This window comes from Neodiprion lecontei, chromosome 7, assembly GCF_021901455.1.
Source record: "Neodiprion lecontei isolate iyNeoLeco1 chromosome 7, iyNeoLeco1.1, whole genome shotgun sequence".
NCBI lineage: Eukaryota > Metazoa > Arthropoda > Insecta > Hymenoptera > Diprionidae > Neodiprion > Neodiprion lecontei.
The window spans coordinates 5409691-5421635 of NC_060266.1; the positions used below are offsets into that span (position 1 = coordinate 5409691).

At 35.9% G+C, this 11945-nt stretch overlaps 1 pseudogene; it reads right to left on the minus strand.

The window, feature by feature from the left end:
- Positions 1-2709: 2709 nt before the first annotated feature.
- Positions 2710-11714, minus strand: LOC107221049 (annotated as a pseudogene).
- Positions 11715-11945: the final 231 nt, after the last annotated feature.

The following is an 11945-nucleotide window of genomic DNA, read 5'->3' on the forward strand; positions in this document are numbered from 1 at the left end:
AATGCACCTGTGGTCCGTTCATCGTATCGCTTCTTTATCTCGGTAATATCACTATAAATCATACTTCTTGGCCTATCAATGTGACAATAAGACGTTTTTATCAGTAGCGAGCCGCTCACGCTGCGACGGACAGCCTCTGATCTCGAGTGAACTGAATAGGACGTTCCATCAGAGAAGAAGGCATCGAAGATTTGCTCAGTGAATTCAAACAAACCAGAAAACGTATCTTGATCTCAGATCAGTGCCTTGTCAATGTCACTTATCAAAAAGCGAACAATCTTCGGAGACTCATTTCGTATGCGGAAGAAAATCTACTTTCGAATCAAGTATTCGCGTATTTGAACGCTGTCGAGAAAATGTCTTTAACCCAATTTAAGCAGTCGTTTGAAGTTCATGTGAATATTTACTGGGATTCGTCGAATATTGTGTTTTTTCGTCATAACGCTTTGGAAGATTTGTACTAATTTTGACATTTTAGTTATTATTCAATTACAGTCTTAAAGATCGCAGCAATAAATACATTTATGCAATCATTTTCATTAACTCGAAAATTTAACGCAATTATTACAGCGATAATGAGATAAGATTTTGTACAGACGATTTTATCCGCGAAAAATGTCGGGTTAATACATATAACTACATCGTTATATGGCATCTGTATTCGATAAAACAGAGCAGACCGGAATATAATTAATCGTATTGGGTAAACCACTTGAAGGAGCAATTAAGTAAACCCTAATGACTTTCGACTATCATAAGCCGTGTGTAGAAATTTTTTTACAATTCTATGAAATGCTAGAAAAACTGAAATACTTGATAAAAGACAATAATAAAAAAATAAATGAAAAATGAAGTCTATTTTTCAAATGTGAGGAATTATTCTGTTGGAATAAATAATATTGTTGAACCTGAACGTTAAGTTATACACTTTATTGACTAATTTTTGCACCCTGAATTACGCAAGACTTGAAAAAAACTCTCAAGTCAGGCTTTACGTCTTTTATTGTTTTTGCTCTTAAATAATAACTCTTTGCGATCAGGCGATAAAAAAAACTAATCGATGAAAACTCTCGAAATCGTATCAAGTCCAGGATTGTACAAATATGCTTATGTCTTCTTATACTGCGCAATTATTGGATTTTTTAGATGGTTTGACCAGATAAGATTCGTTTCTAATATGAACAGGCATTTGTTTGAAAATTGCAAAGACAAAGGAAAGAAATTTTCGGCTATGGAGATACCCGGAAAATTTGGTGATAAACGTGCAAAATTTGTTTCTTTAAAAAATGCGTCTAATTGCTAATTAATTTAAAAATCACAAAAAAAAAAAATTAATCTCAAATTCTCAAATAACGTTCCACCCGTTATATGCTCCGAAATAAATAAGTTGAAAACTGAAATGACAAGGAAAAAATAGACGCATCGTGTTGTCGTAGGTAAAATTAAGCGTGAGGTCAATTAATCGGATCTCACATTTTCATTTGACTGGCCTAATCGATCACTTTGCAGATTGTGATTCGACTTACTTGTGACTATTATAATAATAGTTTAATTATAATGTGACGCAAAATTTCAGACGAGCTTAGCGTTATTGACTGCGATAAGTCTGCGATTATATTGAGTGACAGCGGGAAACTTTTCAAATCTGTACTTGCACATTCCGCGTGTCATAATTTTTTTACGGTCAACTATTCGTAGCTGACGGACGTCAATCAGAAAATGATTACAATACATCTGCAATACAAGTGTCTGCGGTCACTCTGATAAAAATATATCCCAGACTAATTGAACCTTGGTCAAATATTCAGTGAAGCTATTGTCGCCAGAGCGATATAATAATTTAATTATGAAAAAGGTGAAAAATTTTGACAATAGGTTATTCTCCTCTTTGAAATGAGAGAATGTAAAAAGTGTAACTACCGAACGTTCGTAAAAGCGGCTATTGATAAACGCCACATTTTTCTTATCAAACCTGAATTCTACTTGCGAGACTTTCTCGTGACTAGTTTTCTTATATTCTTTTATTTTCACCTTCGCACTGAAATTTTTAGTTCCTAACTAGTTTCATTTTTTACCACAAACGAAAAATATAGTTCCAGGTAGAAAATGAAAATTAGTTTTCTAGCCGTTAAGGGAAATTCTAGTATCCGTTACTATTCTTTCTCATTACGATCGCTGTTGCTATATTTTCTTGCAACCGTTGCGAAAATTTAATGCCGGTGCAAGAATAAGTTGACGTTAAAGCCTTATTTAACTAAAAAAGTAGAGTAAATCTCACAAACTGATTTTGCGTTGCAATTACCAAAGAAGGATCGACGATAGCGCAAAATGTTTACGCGTACCTCGTTTTTTCGTAATTCCAACAATATTCAAACAGTTTTTTTAACGATGCCTATTTTACTGAATTTTTCTAGTTACTGTAACAAATGAAATTTTTCTCAGTGCGGCCCTCGGTATATACCTAATTGTTGTAACGACTGACAATGAAAGGTCCGTTCGTTATCGGTAAGACAGCTGCCTGCGAAACAAGGGCATATTTATGATGGGTTAATCTGGATGCCAAGAACTTAACTTATATTAATCCAAATACGATAAGTACGTGTGTGCGCGTGTGTGTGCGCTTAGAATATAAAGTAATAGTCTTTACTAGATCGATGTAAAAAATCCGATTACACTAAACACAGAAACGGTTGATAAGTGTCTGTTAAATATTAATAACGTCACACCCACATGACAATTCTAGATAAACAATTTTTATACAATATCTTTGTCACTGGTCATTAAGTTGTCATTAATACTGTATAAATATTTCACCTCACGGATATGACGGTTTGCTTGAAACACATAATTGCTCAATACTCGAATGTGTTGTTTGGGTAGTACACGTGCACTTGGGACCGTCGTACTGTGGTTAGGATAATCCTATTTCACGGTGAGACGATAAAGCTGAAGGTTGTCAAAATATTAATAGACGAAAATGCAACTGTAAAATCATACCTGCTATTGTAAATTATAAATTATCGAAGAACACATTAAATTACAATTAATTGCAGATATTTATTTATTATAAAAATCGCGAGCACGGCAGCGGTTGATTCAGTGCGAGACTGAGTTCTGTGTTTTATAATCATCCCGTTTACCATTTGCTAGATTTCGAAGTCGACGTTGCGATAGTCGTTAAAGTCGCGGATGGACCGCGTATGTAAGAAGCTATAAGAGTGGGTTTCAGAAGGGGCAAGACTTCGGATCTCTCGACAGTTTTTCTGTTCAACGTCGAGCTTGAATCGGTTTCCAGAACGACGAATTTATATCTTCCCACCATCGCGGAAAACGCCACCATATTCACCAGGATCAAACCAGCGAACAAAAAGAATTCGTAGGCCTGTTTGTAATTCGTAAAGAAATGAGTCCAGCAGGGTGAAATTCAGTTGAGAAAAACGAGATGTATCGTTAAAGTCAAATAGTAAGTGGCGTAAATATAATATTTTGATATCGATAACGGATAATTGAAATATGAATCATATTGGTTGACATTTATATCTCCTTCTGACACCAAAAACTTTTTTTTCATTAAATAACTAACCGTACGAGCATAGGTAAGTTTAACGTCCTGTAATGTATCTGTATAAAATGAATTTCTAATTTAGCCACATTACGTAAGTACGATGAAAAACACATAATTTTGAGACAAATCATCGCTTGTTTTATTCCAGAGATCTGTCTTGATCTTAAAGAATTAAACTTTTAAATTTCGGCTTGATAAGTACTAGTTTTATCTATCTACTTTAAGAAAAAATATTATTTTTTTCAGATGAATAATCAGATGAAAAATAATGGAGGTACGTCTGGTACCACAAACGCTATCAACAAAAACACATCCCGGAATAATGACTGTTACTTCTTTACCGTTTGAAATTTTGCCAACCAATTTTTCACGTAATATAAACGAAATATCATACTTTAAGCAATATATAATGGTTGTTCAATGAAATTCAGTTTTATACACGAAAAAAATTCTTAAACATAACCCTATTTTTAGTCTTCCCAGGTATATGTAACGCCTTAAACAAAGTTAACACACTATAAATTATTATCATCCTAGTGCAGAACTTCTGGTATGCCAATTAGCGTAACACGAACATAACTTAAGTACCCACCCAGATAACAGAACGTTTTGATTTGAAAGCCTCGTGGCATTTCGATATCGATGTAATGTTTTCATAATTCGATAGATCTCATACTATGATTTGCAAGAAGGTGACAAATTAAGTCCAACAAACTACAGCTACTGATAATATAAGATCATACTCCAAGCAATTGAATCAAGTTTTAACATGTAACCTTTTCTAAATGGTATTAATAAACAAAGAGAGACTGACTCTTGGTTCGACAATAAGTAAATCGATCAACGTACCTGACTTTTGAATAAGCGTGCCTGCGTGATGATGATAACCATGAAATTACCAAGTGCTACACTGACGTACCAAGCAGCAATGGTGACTGTCTTCATGCTGTTCGGAGCCTGAGGAAAGGCGTGTTTGTTTACATCAGTTTGTTTACAATCGCAACGTCGGGAGATTTAATACCTGTGTGAATGAGAATTCTAGTCCGGAAATGGCAAACATTACTTCAGCCATGGAGATGAACAGGTACTGCGGAATCAACCACAACATGTGGATTTTGTTCGGTGGCGTCATTGTGAAGAGCTTGTGAAACTGCGGAAGCAGAGTTCGTGTTAGCATCAACCGACGGTGTGTATCGAGGTTCAGCCTGTCAATAAGTAACCCACGACAATTTCATCGAGGTATTCTCTCAGCACCAGCGTATATACAGCTCCAAGTTCAAGGTCAACAGCATCTCCGTCATCCACGTCAGAAGTATCGTTCCCGTAATGGACGGAGTACCGAAATCTGTAATTTCAAGTGGGCAAAAGGATACCAACCACATAAAAACAACTCACGAAAAAGGTATCCCAGGTCGATCTCTCCGATTTGATTTCTTTTGTAATATGTTTTATTTTTTTTTTATCTTCCATTAAACGTTTTAAGGTGGTGAAACCACCCTTCAAAGTAAGACATGTCAACGGGTGATACGGCAATTTTTATTTATTTTTTTTTATCGAGAGTTACATTTTTCTTTTCTCGTTATGAGAAAACTTTTCCAGTTTGATTGGTTAAAAAGTATTAAGTTCTTGTGGGTGAAACTGCTCAATCGTCCATTGATATGTCTTACTTCGGAGGGTGGTTTCCCCCCTTAGAGTGTTTGATGGTAGGTAAAAAAAAAAAAATGCGTCGCTTAGTTTTTAGCCTACTATAAATAATTACTAAAGAAATCAAATCGGAGAGATCGACCTGAGAAACCTTCCTTGTCAGTAACCGTGTTACTGTAATAATGTATCAGTCTACATTTCGGCTAGATGAGGATCGCGAATGTACTTTCAAATTGTCAAATTAACTTTCGCGTTGTTGCAATCTTTTTGCCTCCGTTTCATGAACTCGCCTCATCCAATCCAAACCAATCAATTCCCAAGTATCGGTCAATTTTCAATGGATGTATTCACTTTATTTCGCTACTGGAAAGGGGGAAACGCGAATTAGGGCTGTTGCACTCACGACCCAGGTTCCAACTCGACGTATGCAGACATTGAAAGGGGATCCTCGTTCGGTACGAAATACATATCCTCCAATCCGCTGTCGCTCTTCAATGTGATCGTGACGTTGGTTAATGCTTTCGATCCTCGCAAGAATATCGTGCTGTGCGCAATGAAGAAAACAAAATAATTATTACGTGTTTCGTCGATTATTTAACCTGCTTCGTCAATTTATTGACAAAGAATAGTTTAATCTCACCATCAGTGATTAATCAATTAATCAGTAGCTTTGATTAATCGACGATTTCGGTTGATCGTTTTTCCAACTAATTCATTAATCGGCAATTTCGATCGGTCGTTTTTTCGAATAATCGATTAATCGATGGTTTCGATTCATATATCGATTGACCTGCAGAGTTACTATGATCCAACTTGGATTAATCGATTAATCGGAAAAACGATTAATCGGACAACACTGGTCTCAACACAGTCAAATCTCTGTGCGCAATTCTTTAAAATACTTTCGATTTAATAACACAGACGGATATTCGTTTTACCGAACTTTTGGCCGGCCGCTAAGAGACTTCTTGAATTCATCAGCGTCGGCTTCAAATACTTTCAAGTCTCTTCCTACCAAGCCAATGACGAAGGTATCGACTTGAGACTCTGTGGCAGTGACCACAATCGTTAATGTTGGATTTTCCAATTGAACTCCCGAGCATTGCGGCGGTGCAACCAAGTAAACATCGTATTTAGTTACGTTGCGGGCTGTGACATTGAAGACTTTTCTCTCACCGGCAATCAGGGTTATGTCCGACTCGAATGAAGCCAGAAAACCGATGTCACACTGAAGCGTGTTTATAAAATTCAACGTCGCTTCGCCTCTGTCCGGTAAAACTGGATAAGTTTCCTGTACAACAAGATATTTTGACCATCAATCAAGGCGTACCTAATGTACATTAGACCGTATAAAAAAAATCGACCACTTTTTTTCTTAATACAATTCGAAAATATTTTTCCAAATGACGAAAAAAAGGTGCTGTCCAAGTTTCAGCTCTTAATATGAATATTATAATATTTCGACTTTAATTTTGTAAAAAAATATTCGTGATTTTGTGCAGTCTAATCTACATACATAATGTAAACAATATAATTCTAGCTTTTAAAACCACAGATAAAACGCTGCGACGCCCACGTCCACGTGATGAGGATATTTGATAAGTGAGATTATCAATGCCGAGGAAGCGCAATATATTCAGATTACACGAAATCAAGATTGCAGACAATTTCTCGGATATTCGTATCTCAATGAAAAGTGAGACAGTCGTTGAAGGTTAATTATCGAACTGATGTTCAGATGAAATCGAATAAAACTTCTCAGAGTGACTAAGTTTGAATTTCTCTCTCTCTCTCTCTCTCTCGCTCTCTATGCATAAACAAATGAATAAACAATAAGCAAATGAATAAACTTAGTTGGTGAGGACCTCTAGTTTCAATTCGAGACAGCCACTGGTTACGAATGCTAAACCAGCGAGTATTCCACCGACGATCATGCGATGTAGAGGGGATGAAAGTAGACCTCTTCCTTCAAACCATAGGTAAATGCCCTTGTCGAAGAGCGGAATCAGCAGTAACACCATTGCCGGATTAATCACCTGTCGTCAAGATTGGCATTGGATTATAACGACTTTGTCCATATTATTTGTCATACGACAGATTCAATTCGATCCTTAATCTATACAAACATTTCAGAACAATTTAATGTGCACTATATATTCGGATAGTTATTACATTAATATAAATTATCACAAGCAATTGACAGACATTGCTAATCAATATCAGTAGGAAAAGGCTTTTTAGACGGACTACGTGAAGTTATCTTTACACCTGTAATTCAAGTGGTCAAGGTTACTTTTTATTACGGTTTATAACGTTTTATCATTCTTACAATACGCCAGACGTCGTGTTTCAGCTTTACGTACTAAATAGAAACGTATTATTTAGATTGTAATTATTCATATTCCCGTTATCTTTTATTATGCATTACACCTATATTGAAATCCTTATATCGCGTCGTTGAGATAGCTTCAATATAGTTATGTCATGTTCAGTCCACGTTATTTATTCATCTAACAAATTGACACGGTTACTCATAACCCAACGACAATTAAGTGAGCCTGTCATTACAGAATGGTAGTTGAAGAAACACGTCCTGCGTCCCATGTCAACTCGACAAAGCGTTAAAATCCTGATCCTCGAATTCTTACTCTATTGTTTCAAGTCTTAAATTTTTTTTCGCCTGTCAAAACGCACGCAAGAAAAAATTTCAGAAAAAGAATCGATAGTTAGAACTGATTTTGGAAAATTGAATAATTTTTTTCTACTACTTTCACCATCGAAAGGACTTTGTTCTAAAAATTGATGAATTTTATTGCGAAATTCAATTACTATCATCAATTTCTTTCAAGACTTACACTCTTTTTTTTACTAATACAATTCATTTCTTTTGAAATTAGCTCAGAATTATCGTTTAACGTTTCTGAACGTCTCAATCCTTCGATAAATTGCAATAATTATAGCTATATGTATACAAAAGCGAAATTAACCTGCATTTGGTCAGGAAGCAGCTGAATCCCCAGAAATTCACCGTTCATTCGCGAGGCCTGAAAAGTCCACCGAGACCCCTGCAGTTTAAATTCAAACTGATCAGTTAGTATTTGTTAAAATTTTCTTTATACAAAACAAGAAATTTTAATTTACCAAATATAGCGATCAAGAACGGCGAAGGAATTATTGATTTTTAATTTACATAATGTGGTTTCATTTGTTAAATCGGTATCTCGTTGTGACCATTATTTTCTCGAATCAATAAATAACATTTCTTCTAACCAGAAAAAAAAAACATTCGTCTCACCCTATTTGATCGCCATGTTTGGGATATTTAACAAATCCTTCCTCGGTGTATTGTACGGTCCTCATTTTCACCTGTTGATCGAATAAACTCCAAAACAAGGGTAGAGGTATGTACAGGAACAGAATTGCCAGAACTATCTTCACTTCGGCGATAAGTTTCGGGGGAAATTTATCGGCAGCATAATCCAGCCAGTGATTTTCACGCCGGTGGGATTTCCTCTCAACGAATCTTCGCTTAGCTGCAAACTGGATGCGAAAAATGTTTTCGATTTCAAGTATTCGGTTACAAAATTTGTATAGATAATTGCTCAACTCACCGTGACGCAGTTGATAAAATTCAACGTGATGTTCTCCTTTGGGTACTTCAATCGGTATAGTGGTTTACCCAATAGGAAGAGAACTGTGATTAAAAAGCGATTGAGACAAAATTTTCAAACAGACTATCGCAAAGTTATTTTGTCTAAGGGGGTTTCACCCAGTCAGGACGCGGAAAAAAATCAATTTTTCAAAAATTTTTCATGAAGAGACATTTCAATTTATCGTTACAAAAATTGATGTACATATTGGGGTAGCATTGAACTTCATTCTGATATTTTTGAGTTATAACCATGATTTTTAAACCTTGGTATAACAGATCTCCGGGAGCACCTCTAAAAAAGGCCTCTTGCGGTGAGCAAGATATCTCTGGAGTGGATCATCCGAAATGAACAAACAAAAAAGATTTAGTTGATATACAGTATTATGTGGTCTTTAAATGACGGAATAAGTAAAATGTTAATTTTTAACAAGACGGCGACGACTCAAAAACAAAATTCGATTTTTGAAAAAAAATTTCGCCTTAATTTGTTTATAAAATGGAAAATGTTTACTGGCGAGAAAAAACCTTCGATTGAGGACTGAAAAATATATTCATAAAGCTTGTGTAAAAATTTCAGACTGATCGGTTCAGCCGTTTCCGAGAAATCATGCTCGCCGACTTTGAAAACATAGTTTAAAAAAAAAACGCATTCAAAGTTTCGAAACCACTTTAATACGCTCCGGTGCGTCTTTACAAATGTGCGCGTAACTTCGAGAATATTTATCGATATGAAATTCTGTGTATATTTATTTGAATATATGTATATTAGGAAAATGAAATTTAAAAAAAAAAAATCGGTTTTAATAAAATTCTAAGTGGGTATAACCCGTTAACTTGCCACTTACAGAGTGCGGTGACCATGAGGGCAGCAGGAAATCCAAATCCTAGAGCATAACACGTGTCATCTCCGAAGCAAGTGAAAGCTTTTCGCAGTATCGGCGTCAGCACCATTCCCATAAAACCGCCAAAATTTATGGTGAAATAGAATATGGAAAAGAATTTCTGCAGTCTCAGTTGCTGCTGAGGGAGATGAAACTGGTCACCGCCAAAGGCTGCTACGCATGGTTTAATGCCTCCTGTACCCCACGCGATCAATATTAGCCCAATATAAGTCATCGCTCTAAAGAATTGGGAACACATTAAAATTACGTTCATTGATTCAAGAAGCGTTGTTGTGAATGATGCAACTCCAGTCAGTCCTCGAATGATAGTGAATTAGAAAAGTAAATTTTTCGTCTTGTTTCTCCAGGAAAGAAAATTGCAATCAAGTGTCTCTTCAAGAGCGGAAATTTCACTTTTATGAAATCCTCAGATCTTTTGAGAAGAAACCATTCTCGTAATAATTACACACTATTCCAAGATTGAATTTATGCAAAGTGCTTATTGTCAGTGTATAAATATACTAAAAAAAAGCTTTTAAGAAAGTAGGATGAAATCTCAAAATGGTATTCATTAAAATTTGAAGAAAAAAGTCTGGGATTAAGAGGTATAATCAAGAATAGACTAATTTTTTTCATAGTTCATCACAAAGAACTTACACTGGCCAAACGGCTATTGGCGGTGTTGCAGCAAAGCACATCAAGATATTGCCAATGGCATATATTACCGAAAAGTAAAGGATGGTCCTGAAAAAATTAAATACATTAAATCAACGTAGATCCAGATCGTAGAAGACAGGTAGGTGAAAATTGGGTTTGATAGGCGAAGTCCATGACATAAATCAAACCGCGTGACATCACATAGAATATATAAGACCCTGTTACCTGAATCGGCCCAAGTAACTATCGGCAAGGATCGCTCCAACAACTGGGACAAAGTAGCACAGCATAATGAACACATGGTAGATGACAGTGGCTCCATTCTCATGAAAGAGCAGTACGTTTCTCAGGTAAAGGGACAAGATAGCTGCGATAGAAAGAAGTGAGAATATGTCAAATTATAAAAACGGCACGGATATGAGCTTGACTATTTACCTATGTCCGACGAACTCACTTCTCAATCCACAGAAAGAAAACCTTTCGCAAAACTCTGTTGCGATGATGAGGAAAATAGATCTCGGATACTTGGATGAATCCTGAAATGTTATAATTCATTGCAATGATCAGCAGTCTGTACAATAAAAAAAATCGTGCAACTAGCATTTACACCCCGTTCGTATAGATTTAAATTTCAATTATACGCATGATTTACGTGAAAACGTACAGGTTCGATGGACGATTCTTTGATTTTAGACAATTTTCGGTACAACATTTCTGCAGATAGATATATATTCCTTTTAGGCCGAAGTTTTATAAAAGTACATTCGCAAACGTCGTATCGCGACGACGGCGTATTTCTATATTTACCGCCGCAATGTCATCTGCCCAAAAGATATGATTTACGGGTTATGTGCACAGGATTATTAACTCGCTATTTGAAAAATATCGAAAATCGAACTACAATGGTTGATAAAATAAAGCAAGACCGCCACTGGATGCGAACATTAACCCAAATTCGTTTCGAATTTTCATATTTCGACGTATCGTATTTTAGTTGTAAGGTATTTTCAAATTTCTAATCTTCCGAGAAATGTGTGATTTATAACTCCGCCTTAATACAACTAAATAATGATGCTGAGATACTCGAATTTCAACTTCAAAACGTAATTTTTATGCTTCGCGTATTAGTGTGAGACTCTTACGGCAAATTCAGATTCTTAGATTATTTAAAATATATTTACAAATTTAATCTTGCTGTAAGTCGGCAGCGTAAGTACGTGACGGTTAAATCGCGATCGTCATTTGTTTATCGTTGAAAAACACAATTAGCAGGCATATTGCGTGAAAAACGAACCTCTGGGTGGCTTTGAGTTGTTTATTTGATGATCACTTATCCAAGTCAGCCCCACGGTTCGAGTTAATTGCGAAAAACCATTAAATTCATCACAAATTTGTATAAATTCGGGACCCGAGAGCGTTCGAACTCTTCGATGTCCCAGGATTGCGTGAGTACCTTGAAGATAGCGCTGGAGCAGCGATGTTTGCGCGGCAAAACGATAACCCAAATCGCGCTCTCTGAATCAGGATTTTGCAACTAATTTTCGAC